General features: G+C 39.6%; 1 protein-coding gene across 6 annotated transcripts in view; it reads right to left on the bottom strand.

Annotated features, from left to right (window-relative positions):
• LOC120525853 (transcription factor SOX-13-like) overlaps positions 1 to 14,047 on the bottom strand; it is a 186,389-nt gene that overhangs the window by 78,460 nt on the left and 93,882 nt on the right. Inside the window, exon 1 of one of the 6 annotated variants that reach the window (XM_039748482.1) lies at positions 11,217 to 11,438. The exons of the other annotated variants lie outside the window; for them this stretch is intronic. The gene's annotated coding sequence lies outside the window, so the exon portion shown is untranslated. Of the gene's footprint in view, positions 1 to 11,216; positions 11,439 to 14,047 lie in introns of those variants that run through there. 6 annotated transcript variants of the gene reach the window in all.

The raw sequence follows: 14,047 nt of genomic DNA, 5'->3' as shown, positions 1-14,047 counted from the left end.
TGAGTTACTGTTATTCATGATATAATCATAAAAGAATTGAACACTATGTTTTTGAGTGCAAAAATTCACTGACCACGATGTCACTCAATCTGTAAACATCAATCTGCAGACTCCATGTAGAACCTGGCTATGTGAGGTAGGAATGACATCCTAGTCGAATCCCGTAAAACGCCAGAAGTGACTCTTCTCTATTGGGCCCTTGAGCAAGATCCTTAACCTGCAACTTCTCTGTCCTGGGTATGATGCTAATCTGCATCCAGCCCTGCAAGCAGGTCCTCCAACTTGTAGGGAAAACCCAGGAGTTTGGTGGCAGAATTGGCACTCCAGCCACTGCAAAAAATACCATAAAAGTTTAGTGTGGTGCTAAGGTGTCACCTGTTGTACGGTTACACTCAGATCCCAACACGCTGTAATCAATACATGCTCCCAACCTCACCTTACCTCTGCCTATGAACTCACTAAACTTCAGCCTGATTACATTTTGGAGAATTGGCATTGTTAATTTGGCCTTTGTGTATGTGTGTGTGTGTGTGTGTGTGTGTGTGTGTGTTTTCAACCTGCAATGGACTTTCCAGGTATTGTTCCTACCTTGTGTCAGATGCTTACTGGGATAGACTGCAGCTGAATCACATCCCTACCCTGGATAGGAGTGTTAGGAAGATGAATGGATGGATGGATGAATGTATAGCTGTATGCAGGACTTTAACTGGAGCAGTATGTGCACAGATACGCCATACTGGCTTCCTCCATTTCAAGCACTGGGTGTATGGCTATAACATCCAGTTCTTGTTACTTCATTGCCTGTTGCACATGCTCAGTAATTTCTCTCAGTGAAGCACACACGTGAATATCAATCCAGCCAGAACAGGCAGCATCTCCCATATATTGAAAGATAACATGAGATCAGAAGTGCAGCATTTTTTTTCCATTGTTATTGTCTAGCTGTCTACAGAGCAGAGTGAGCAAGGGAACCACAGGGTAAGATGAACGGGTAGGTTGGCAAAGGCATGAGACTCACAGCCAGTCTCCTTTTAAAATGGATAAATCCCACAACAATGGTTTGCCTTTTCCCTTGTTAAGATGACATGGTTACGCGGTTTTGTAATATGTGTGTAATCTGAAGACATAATCAATACTTTATAACATTTCTGGCTTAAAAAATAGATGTATATGGTAAGTTTTAAGGCTTTTTCTATCACACAATGATGCTGGGTTTCACAGAGCCCCAATGTAAACTTTAAAAACAAAGTAATTTTAAAATGTATAAGAATACTTCCATTTAAAGCACAATAATATATATATATATATATATATATATATATATATATATATATATATATATATATATATATATATATATATATATATATATATATATATATATATATATATATATATATATATATATATAATTAAGGTGAGGAAATAAGTTTGACTTGAAAAATACCAAACTTTTCCTTTAATGTGAAACCTTACAAAACTACATAATAGTCGTTCTTCACAAGAGTTCATTAACATGATGGCATGAGGACAAGGTGGTTAGTTGCACTACCTCACTGCTATAGGGCATTGTCTATGGAGAGCTGGTGAATTCTCCACTCATACTAATTAGCCATCTTTAGCTACTTTGGTTTTATCCCACATGACAAGGACATGCATGTTAGGTTAATTATGCTGCGTTTCATCCATCCATCCATTATCCAATCCACTATATCCTAACTATAGATTGCAAGGCAGGAAACAAACCCCAGGCAGGGCGCCAGCCCACCGCAGGGCACACACACCCCCACATACCAAGCACACACTAGGGACAATTTAGAATCGCCAATGCACTGAACCTGCATGTCTTTGGACTGTGGGAATAAACCCATGCAGACACAGGGAGAACATGCAAACTCCACACAGAGAGGCAGCAGTGCTACCACTGTGCCGGCTGCATTTCATTTACCTCGGAAATCAGAGTTGGGAATGATGTCTCACCCAAAATGGACGTGCCCAGGAAGACCTTTGTTGTGCTTGCACCATTGGAATAAACAGTATTTGGTAACAACACATTATGCAGCATTTTGCTTATCGAAACACCATAGTCGCATGTCCACAGATAAGACGTTGGACAGTACTGTGTGTACGACTGATGTATAGAGACACAAATAGAAGTGCTAAAGAAAAAAGAATAACACTAAAGCTTTCACTAAAGTTCACAGTGTACGTCACCATTTTGGATAGATGTTATGATTTGAAGTTGGACAAACCCAGACTTGACACGCCAGCCCTAAGTTTCTGAGTTGAAAATCTAACTTATGGGGACGTTGCAACTGAAAATTTCAAATAGGAACTCGGAAATACCGAATTCCCACTTCAAATGAAATGCAGCACTAGTACAAATATTATGACCTAATATGAGCAAAATGTGGAAATCTGCCCTGTGATGGACAAGGTTTGTTTCTGCCTTAAACTTACAACTGCAAAGGCTGGCTCTGACTCCTTAAAGTCCTGTAAGGACAAAATCAGGTAAGTAAAGGGATGGACAGGTGGAGCTCACCAAGTCACTAATATTTTTCTGTTAGGCATTCAAACATGACTATTAAACTGATGAGATGTGCTTGGGAGTGACAAAGAACAAGCTGCTACTTGTCAGGACATGATGTTTGCTGATTGGATTGAGACTCTCAATTCAAACAATTTTAACAAGCAGATTTCACCAATTATGTCCAAATGAGAAAATAAACTTCTGTGAATAAACATTTATAACCACCACCCAGGCTAACTGAGCACTAAAAAAATTTAAAAAATAAATAGGTGCTCAAGTTAGGAAAGAAAACTGGCATGGCTTATAAAGCAAGGTGGTGCACGAGAAAGAAACAAATCTGCTGTTCACTAACAAAGCTGCCACAGCGAAAGCCAGCAACAAAGTGGTCCTCCAAAACAATGACTAAAAAATGAATTTGAAATGAAACTAAAATATAGTTGCTGATGTTGTTTAAACACATTATGTCCACCACTATCACTGCTAATAATGGAGTATATTAAGAAGTAAAAAATAAGACAAGTGAAGGAAGACCATTCAGTCAAAAAACAGCTTCATATTAGCCTTAACTTGACTTCATATTGAGGGGCAAAAAATGGAAACATCATATCTCTGGGCTCTTGGGGCTATGGGATAAACCATAACCCAAATGAAATGACCACTGAGCCTTTTCCTCATCATGCGTGGTAAATCCTGTTTAACTTAAACTTGTTTAAAATGCCTTGTAACTCCTATGCTGGACAGTCAACCTGCTTTCAACATTTGCACAGATTACATGTTCTGCTGTTGTCTGCATGGATGCTATATGGGTATTTTAGTGTCCTCCCACATTGAAAAAGATGGACATTTCAGATGAACTGGCAGCTATGAATCTGCCTGATGAGTGAGTGTCGTTTCTGGTTTTGTCTTATGATGGACTGGGCTACCATCTATGGTTAGTTCCTGCTTTGAATCCAGTGCTAGATTGATAGATTCTAAATCCATGAGACCAAGTGGAGTACAAAGCAATCCAGACAAATGAGTGATGAATTATTATTCCCAAATAACAACTGTTACCTTAATTAATCCGCCACAATGAAATTTTCTCTTCTCCATTACAGTATTTAATTTCATTCTGGTCCCAGCACCTCCTGAACAGAGATGGTTTGAAATTTCCAGAACAAATTCTTAAAAGGATATGCACCACTTTAAGCAAGAGCCTGCATTAACTCGTTTAATTACAATCTGAATAACTAAAGCACTAGGCTTAAAATGAATGCAAGAAACAAATCTCTCTCTCTGTGAGATATAGATATATATAGATATATCTATATATATCTATATGGCCAGTACCCCCAGGCCGCCAGATGGAGCTCTCTCTGCAGCATGGAGGTGCCCGAGATACCAGCAGGGAATCATAAATTATGGAGTTTTCCCCTACAAACCTGCTGGATACCTCAGGGGCGAACAGAGGACGCTGCAGGGAGGCCCATAGAGTCACATGTGCCCTATAACCCGGAAGTGCGTCATAGACAAAGCAACAGGAGAAGTGACGTGCTTCCGGAGTGAAGAAAAGGACTTTTGATCTGACCAGGAAGTGATAGGAGATCACATGGACTGGGGAATGGAACACTTCCAGGTCAGGGTTTTATAAAAGGATTCTGGGAACTCCCAGACGGGGAGCTGAGGTGGGTGGAATGGTGGCAATGCATCTGGGAGTGGTGGAGGATTGTTATTGTAGTGATTGTTGATTATTAAAGGAGTACTGTGGAGAGGAGAGTGCTTGTGCACTGTATTTGTCCAAATAAAGAAGATTATTGGACTTTTACCACATGTCTGGAGTCATGGACAAGGGTTCAAGGGAGCGATAGCGGCCCCAATTTGTCACATATATATATATATATAGCATTATATATCTAGCACTATACACACACACATACACATACACATACACACATACACATACACATACACACACACATACACATACACATACACACTAGCTGTACCCTGTGGCTTCGCCCACATACTGTAGTAATGAAACAGGACAAACTTTAAAAATCAGTAGACTTTGGCACTATATCTGATCATCTGTTCAGCTCTGATGGGAGAGCTTTCCCCATGTGGGGGAGAAAAGCACATGGCTGTGATATCTCTAAAACAAGCACTGATCTCTCTCTCAAAAACATCAAACGTTACTCCTTAACAATTTGTAGATGATAAGGTCTGCTGACCAAACAGGTATCGCTAGCTAAGCGGAGGCAAGGTGCACTCCAACAAGTGGCGAGACGTAGATCAACTCAAACAGAGGCTGGCGAGTGAATGAGGAAGGCCACGCTCCCCTTCTCTGGGCCCACAGCCACTTTCTTGGATTTGCATAAATACATTGGTGCCGCAAGCGAACTATGGTACTTAGAGCGATGAGAAGTTGCAAAATCAACCAGAAAGTTTAAGCAAATTAAAAAAAAACAACCAGATCTAAATCCATTGAGTAATTCTCTTGTCAAAAGTAAACAGACATAAAGCGGACAGACATACAGATAGAACACACTTGGACCATGAAATTTTTAAAACCGTTGCTTAGCGAGCACCTATGGGCCAAGTCTAACCTACACTCCAAATTTCACGTCCCAAGCCCTCATGGTTCAGGAGACTTCGTGATGAGTGAGTCGGTGGTATTTGGCTTTTTATATTTTTATATATATTTATATATATATATATATACACACACACACACACACATACATATAATGCATCTGGAAAGTATTCACAGCGCATCACTTTTTCCACATTTTGTTGTGTTACAGCCTTATTCTAAAATGGATTAAATTCATTTTTTTCCTCAGAATTCTACACACAACACCCCATAATGACAACATAAAAAAGTTTACTTGAGGTTCTTGCAAATTTATGAAAAATAAAAAAAATGAGAAATCACATGTGCATAAGTATTCACAGCCATTGCTCAATACTTTGTCAATGCACCTTTGGCAGCAATTACAGCCTCAAGTCTTTTTGAATATGATGCCACAAGCTTGGCACACCTATACTTGGCCAGTTTCGCCCATTCCTCTTTGCAGCACCTCTCAAGCTCCATCAGGATGGATGGGAAGCGTCAGTGCACAACCATCTTAAGATTTCTCCAGAGATGTTCAATCGAATTCAAGTCTGGGCTCTGGCTGGGCCACGCAAGGACATTCACATTCACAGAGTTGTCCTGAAGCCACTCCTTTGATATCTTGGCTGTGTGCTGAGGGCTGTTGTCCTGCTGAAAGATGAACTGTCACCCCAGTCTGAGGTCAAGAGCACTCTGGAGCAGGTTTTCATCCAGGATGTCTCTGTACATTGCTGCAGTCATCTTTCCCTTTATCCTAAATAGTCTCCCAGTTCCTGCCACTGAAAAATATTCCCACAGCATGATGCTGCCACCACCATGCTTCACTGTAGGGATGGTATTGGCCTGGTGATGAGCGGTGCCTGGTTTCCTCCAAACGTGACGCCTGGCATTCACACCAAAGAGTTCAATCTTTGTCTCATCAGACCAGAGAATTTTGTTTCTCATGGTCTGAGAGTCCTTCAGGTACCTTTTGGCAAACTCTAAGCGGCCTGCCATGTGCCTTTTACTAAGGATTGGCTTCCGTCTGGCCACTCTACCATACAGACCTGACTGGTGGATTGCTGCAGAGATGGTTGTCCTTCTGGAAGGTTCTCCTCTCTCCACAGAGGACCTCTGGAGCTCTGACAGAGTGACAATCGGGTTCTTGGTCACCTCCCTGACTAACGCCCTTCTCTCCCGATCGCGCAGTTTAGATGGCTGGCCAGCTCTAGAAAGAGTCCTGGTGGTTTTGAACTTCTTCTAGCTACGGATGATGGAGGCCACTGTGCTCATTGAGACCTTCAAAGCAGCAGAAATGTTTCTGTAACCTTCCCCAGATTTTTTGCCTTGAGACAATCCTGTCTCTGAGGTCTACAGACAATTCCTTTGACTTCATGCTTGGTTTGTGCTCTGACATGAACGGTCAACTGTGGGACCTTATATAGACAGGTGTGTGCCTTTCCAAATCCTGTCCAATCAACTGAATTTACCACAGGTGGACTCCAAATAAGCTGCAGAGACATCTCAAGGATGATCAGGGGAAACAGGATGCACCTGAGCTCAATTTTGAGCTTCATGGCAAAGGCTGTGAATACTTATGTACATGTGCATTCTCAGTTTTTTTATTTTTAATAAATTTGCAAAAACCTCAAGTAAAATTTTTTCACATTGTCATTATGGGGTGTTGTGTGTAGAATTCTGAGGAAAATAATGAATTTGATCCATTTTGGAATAAGGCTGTAACATAACAAAATGTGGAAAAACTGATACGCTGTGAATACTTTCTGGATGCACTGTGTGTGTATATACACTCACCTAAAGGATTATTAGGAACACCATACTAATACGGTGTTTGACCCCCTTTCGCCTTCAGAACTGCCTTAATTCTACGTGGCATTGATTCAACAAGGTGCTGAAAGCATTCTTTAGAAATGTTGGCCCATATTGATAGGATAGCATCTTGCAGTTGGTGGAGATTTGTGGGATGCATATCCAGGGCACGAAGCTCCCGTTCCACTACATCCCAAAGATACATACTGGATGTTTTTCCCTTTTCACACCATTCTTTGTAAACCCTAGAAATGGTTGTGCGTGAAAATCCCAGTAACTGAGCAGATTGTGAAATACTCAGACTGGCCCGTCTGGCACCAACAACCATGCCACGCTCAAAATTGCTTAAATCACCTTTCTTTCCCATTCTGACATTCAGTTTGGAGTTCAGGAGATTGTCTTGACCAGGACCACACCCCTAAATGCATTGAAGCAACTGCCATGTGATTGGTTAATTAGATAATTGCATTAATGAGAAATTGAACAGGTGTTAATAATAATCCTTTAGGTGAGTGTATATATATATATATATATATATATATATATATATATATATATATATATATATATATATATATATATATATATATATATATATATATAATGGCAAGGGCTGTATGTCTGTCACCACTAGGGCTAGGGATCTTGGTGAAGCAAAAAAAAAAAATGCAGGTGAAGCAAAAAATGCAGCTAGCAACATCTTCTGGAAAGTCGTTGAATTCACATCTTTCTTACGGCAAACTGATTGAGAAAGTGAGGCAGCAAAAAGGAATGGCAGCGACATCTGCCGAGCATGAAGTAAATTGCAAAAGCCAATTACATGTCAAGCACATGCAGCATTGCAACATGATGGTACTCACAAACTGCTCGGTTTGGTACCTTAATCTTGGGAAGGCCAGAAGTCTGCATGTTTCCTAGTAAATGTTAGTTTGTAAGCTTGCTGGTCAATATTATCGCCTTCACAGTGAAATTCCAAGCAAATGACTTAAATTATCTAAACTGGTCCATCCATTAACTAATCCCAGCACAATCCCATAGACTATGCAGACAACACCAGACATAAATCCACCACAGAGCACACTCACATACGCCCCACCAAATGGCAAAATTAAAACAGTAATGCTACATGCCATGGTGCCTCGCGATAACTAGACACGTGCATCTTTGAAAGGCCCTATACATTAGTTAAAGATTCTCTTCTTTACTTTTATCCTTATCAAAGTTAAGCTAATACCATCGATTTGATGTGAAAGCATCACAAAAGCACACATACTATGACAAAATATTATATTATGTTCATAAAATGGATAACACATACAATATTACACATATTTTTTATTAATATAATATTAAATATTACATTAACAAATTAATATTACACTTATTAAATGTTAAAAAAAACTAATTCCATCGCATTCTCTTCAAAGTTAAGTAAAGCTCTAACACTTTGCAGCAAATAAAATGTTCTACTATTGAACCTACTCAAACCAGTTCAGAGGGTAAGAGGCTGAAGTCTACCCTGGTAAAACAACTCTGGATGTGGTGCCCATGTATCACAGGGCACATTTGCACACCTACACTCACTTGTATATATTACAATTTATGTTTGTTTTAAATTAATCTATTATCTCTTATTACATTATACATCAGTATATAGGTTTTAAATGGATGCAAAAGTCAATTTCGGCTTCAGATGTTGGATTAAACTATGTTTTCTAATGGTTTAATATTTTTTCAGGAGCCATCTTTGGTGCCTGTTTTAAACAATACAGGGATTGCTTTATCCTGTGAAAGCATCAAGCACTGTGAAGAAATGGCACACAGTTGACGAGATTTATCCTTTGATAACACCTGCACTGCAGTTCAAAAACAGATGCACCACAAAGTTAAAATTGCTGTGCTACTGCCAGGACTCCCAGTAGGAGAGACAGGCCGAGTGTAAGCAGCAGGCGTTGCATCCAATTCAGCAAAGAACATAACCCCCCCTCCCCACACAGCAAAAATGTTTATCAAACTTTGAAATCAGTGACACTACATGATCAAGGCTTGCACAGAAATCAATACTAGACCTAACCCTTCTCTACAGTTCATTTCAACATCCAAATTTCATTCTCTTAAAAAAAGTTAAACGCCTTTACGAACACTCAGCCTCAGCAAAGAACCTGTGAGAACGGCCATTTCTGCAGCTCATTCATAGTGCTAACTAATAAATGACCTACAAATGACGGCACCCTGCAAGACATCGATTGCACCACAATAAGGTAGGACAATGCACCTAACTCGATTTTGGCGAATTGTGGTGTAGCCTTCCACTTTGTTGCACTCCTTGAAATGCCATCTCGCACCCCATTGGGTTGAATACTCAGCATCAACTCGGTTTCTAGTTTTCTGACATTTCTTCTACTGGTCACCTCCATTATTTCTAGTTTGTCCCTCTTTCTTTGGGAAACATAACAATAAGAAGTCAATTTAGAGAACCCAATCAACCTGAAGCAAACACCTCATTGGGAGAAAAAGGCACACAGACTGGCAGAATGTGGAAACTCCATACAGGTAGTGGAGACACCTGAGATTCCAAACCAAAATAATGAAGTGTTGAGACAAAACGATTAACCACTGCATTACCATGCCACCCACTCTCAAAGTTTGCAGAACACTTTTTTTCTATTTTTTTTATTTATCAGCTTTATTCACAACCATTATCTGGCCCAATCTTATCTGCGATATTTAAATGGATACTGCCAAGTCAATTCAGGTATGACTGGTTTCTAAAATACATTCTTGTGGTCGTTCATTCTATGCTAAGATGAGTTCTAAGGACTAAAGATGACCACAAAAATAAAGAGAGAAAGAGAGAGAAACAGAGCGACACTACAACTCTCAGAAAGTGCACACTTGTGGAATTTCTCTCGCAGCCTTTGGAGACGCAATCACACCTCCAAGTGCAACAGAGCTTGAAACAGAGGAAGGAAGTATAATGGCCAAAGGTAACAAAAATAAACTGCTGTGCCCGATTGATACACCCTGGCAGATCTGCTCACATCACACTAAAGTAAAACTATAAATAAGAAGACTAGAAAAACAGAACAGAAAGTGGTCAAGGGCTGCTAGATAGCAAATAATTGGGAGAAAGAAGTGGACATGGTTATTTATTAAGAAGCGACAAGACTAGGGCATCAAGAAGCTAGTGTATGACATTTCATGGCACTACACAGGGACTTAGACACAATTTTGCCTCCAAAAAGAAGAGCAAGCTGAATTATGAAAGTGATCATTGCTTTGATCTCATTAATTGTAGGATGCACACTGCCCCTTGTCAATTTTCTTCTTCCTTCTGTTGGATAATTTGAAGAACCCAAAAGCTTTGGGGTTGCTGCCCACAAAATTGTGATCCCCTCCAGTTTTGCTGACCAGAATGGTACATTCGGTAGAAGGAGCAAATCCTTGTTTCCTTTCAGCTGTTTTCTAAAGTGACAGAAGTGGGGGTGACCCACCCCTCTCATAGACAGCTGTAGAAGGAGTGGAGTTTCATTCACAAAACTGGAAGGCGGCCAATAGATGTAGACAATGTCGGCTTGAAAAATGGTCTATGAATGTGTTGTTTTTATTTTTTTACACTTTCCGAAAATTTTGCAGCATTTGCTGCAAGTGATCTGATCTGTTTACATTGCCTTCCTATGCTCTGTTCCAGGAATTTGGCCTTGGGTGGCACAGAAGCACAGAGTCTTCTGTATGGCAGGCTGTTAAACAAGAATGCAATAAACAGCTTTCTCGGTTAAGCTGTGGACCTTTTTAGTTTAGAACTGCAGTAACCTATCACAAAACAGTTGACAGGTGACATGAATAGAAACTATAAACTTCAGTTTTAATAGCCTGACTTCAACAGAGAAAATGGAAGCAGCAATATGAAGATGAACATGACGTACAGGACAGGGTGGCAGGTATTCATACTAAGCACGGACATGAAGTGCCTGAGTTTGTCCTGCCAATGTTTTGAAAGGAAAAATGAAAAACAAGAACAAAGGGGAACATTCAATGGCACATTTAATCTTCCAGATAAGACCAAAGGAGGTCCTCGTGCATGTAAAAAAATGTAACAATATCCATCCACTTAATTTCATTAAAGCTGGACACTAGCAAATTAAAATGTGTGTCATTCTACTAACTATGGAAAATGATGAAAAGACAAATTTATTAAAACCCCAGAGTCAATAAGTATCTGAAAGAGAAAATACAAGATTAACAGACTAAGCAAAGGAAATTTATACAATCCTCTCACTTTACCTGCTCTTTGGTCAAACTTCTGGAGATTTGGGCCTCCACTCTCAGAAAAGGAATGGCCGTCCTTACATCAGGAACCTAATGAGCACTGCATGTGCTACAGAATCCAATATGAAAATACTTCTCTCGCTCTCGCTCTCCTTTCCTTTCTAATTGTCACTCTCACTTTCCAGAGTTGCTGCCAGCTCTTCATCCAGTCCTCTGAGCTCAGGATATACATGTGGAGTGGATAAAGCAACAAACAGCTGCTCCACAATCACTGTATTTGCATGAAACGTGCAACAAAGCTGGCTACTGTACCCGAGCCAGCCAGGGAGGGCTGGCCTCTGGAAACAAATACCAACAACAATAAAAACCACAACCAGAGTAGAAGAGCAGGGTGCCAACGATCCTGAAAAGAGCTTGTTATTTCCTCGCGGGAACAATAAATGAACAGAGACGATGAACTACTTACTGGAGGAGGGCGATTAAAAAAATAAATTAAAAATGACTGCAGAAGAGAACTGAATCACAAAAATGAACAAAGATTTTAGTACAACGCGAAAGCAACAAATTTAAGAGAGTTACGGATTACGTAGAAAGAAGCGTGCTGGTACTGATAAACTAACTACAGTAGGACACGATGAAATGTGCAGCGTAAACCAAGAAGATGCAGAGTAGAAATGAAAGGACAAATCCTGACTGAAAGGTTTTAAGAAAAAATAAATAAATAAGAAGGAGGCGGCCAATCCTGACTGTGACAATAAAGATAAGATACAGGAGAAAGTAGGGTGAAATGACACCTTTTATTGGCTAACTAAATAGATTACAAGACCAGGGTTTGGTAAATGAAGAGACCTAAGGTAAGTAAGGGAAGAATGGGGTCAGAAGAAACATCTACTTAAAAAAGAGAAGTAAACCCTTTTAATTCTAAGTAAGCTGGCAGAAACGAGAAGAATTAATCAGAAGTTTTGATTAGATCAAGGTTAAAATTTAAAGATCCCTTTCTAGGCTGTTTTTCTATTTTTGAGGTGATGTCTATCTCAGTGGCAGTCAGCATAAGGTAGGAATCAACCTTAAAAGGGGCACAAATCAATTGCAGGGCATTCTCACTCACACTCAAAGATGTGAATTAATCTTACACACACACACATTTCTTTGAGATGTGAAAAAAAGCACAAACAGTGAAAACAGCACAGGGGTAGAACCTCCTCAGGAATCTGAACTCAGGTCTTTTAAGCTGAAAGTAGGCAGTGCCACCATGCTGAGGACGTTTAAAAATTATACACTTAAAAAGTTGGCAAATGCAATATCCAAACAACACACCTAACCCAATCATAACAACATCAGAACAAAAGAAATCTGACAAACGAGAGAAGACCATTCTATCCATCAAGCTTATCTGTTTAGCTAATAGCTAAGTTGTCCCAATGTCTCAGCCAGATACCACTTAAAGATAAGAGCGATCAGGGGTGGCATTGAGTGCAGAGCAAAAACCAAGCCTGAGCAGAATGTCTCAATGGATGAAACCCCTTAAACAAGGAGGACTGGAAGATGTTTTCAATCAACTTAGACATGTTGAACCTTTACCTTTTAATAAGAATGAAAGATATGAAAAAAATATAAGCATGGAAATCAGAAAGAAATATTGTAACAGTAATATAAAAGCAGCTTAGACAAAATATTGGTTTTCTCAGCAGAAATGGAAACTTATGGTTAAACAGTAAGAATTCAATACTTTGTAGTAAAGCACATTTCCAGAGCTCAAGGACACTCTGAATGCAATATGAATAAAAACAAAATAAAAGAGAAGATAGAATTTCAAAACCAGCCCAAGGCACATAATAATCTACTGTTTAATTATGACATCAACAAAAGCAACAACAGGCAAATACGTGCCACAATACAAAAGATGTAAAAGTGTATTACAAAAGGAAAAAAGCAGCAGGTTGGTTTTAGAAAAATTCATGACATCGGTCTGCAGCTTAGGTCCAAAGGCAATGAATGAATTGTATTTTATGTAGGATTAGGGCAGCAGGGAAGTCACGGTCAGTGCAGGTATGCAATTTCATTTAAACAGACATGTTCTAGCATAGATGGTATGATGTCCGTGCCAAGAGATTACAGAAGGAGAAGGCAGATCAGTGAGGAAGAAATTTGGAAAAGTTTACTCCTTGCTCTAAATAAGGTACTATAAGATACAAAGAGTCACTGCCATACCTATAGGAGAGACTTGATATTGAAAATACCGTTATCGGCAGCTAAACACAAAAATTAACCCTGGACTTAGCGGCTGTCTTCCATAGGCTACGCTTATGTACACCCACTCTTGCTTTCTTTTTCTCTTATATGGGGTCAGTTTAGAGTCACAAATTAAACAAATGCATCTTTAAGTTGTGGAAGAAAAACTGGGGAAAAAAATATATTGACACAGAAGAATGTGTAAACTCCGCATAGTCAGTGACTGGAGAAGGATTTGATACCAGGACTCTGGCAATGGAAAGTGGAATTGCCTATAAAATTATCATCCAATTATGCATTCATTTTAGAAACTTCCCTAATCCATTTGTGGGTTTCACTGGGATACCAGAGACAATCCCTACAGCATCTGGTGCTGGGCAGAAACCAGAATACACAGAGTAAAACCCACATATATACAAGGAAAACATGTTAACTTTATAGACAGTGACCTGGTCAGAATTTGAACCCTAGAACCATTAGATACTGCATCACTGGGAAATTGTTATAATTATTATCACTGGGTCCAAAGCCTGTCCAAGAAACATAGTGTGCAAACCCAGAACTAACCATCATAACACTCACAAATATGAACACCTCAGTGATGACCTGTACCT

Source organism: Polypterus senegalus, chromosome 3 (assembly GCF_016835505.1).
Source record: "Polypterus senegalus isolate Bchr_013 chromosome 3, ASM1683550v1, whole genome shotgun sequence".
Lineage (NCBI taxonomy): Eukaryota > Metazoa > Chordata > Cladistia > Polypteriformes > Polypteridae > Polypterus > Polypterus senegalus.
This window is presented reverse-complemented; position numbering and strand designations above follow the sequence as displayed.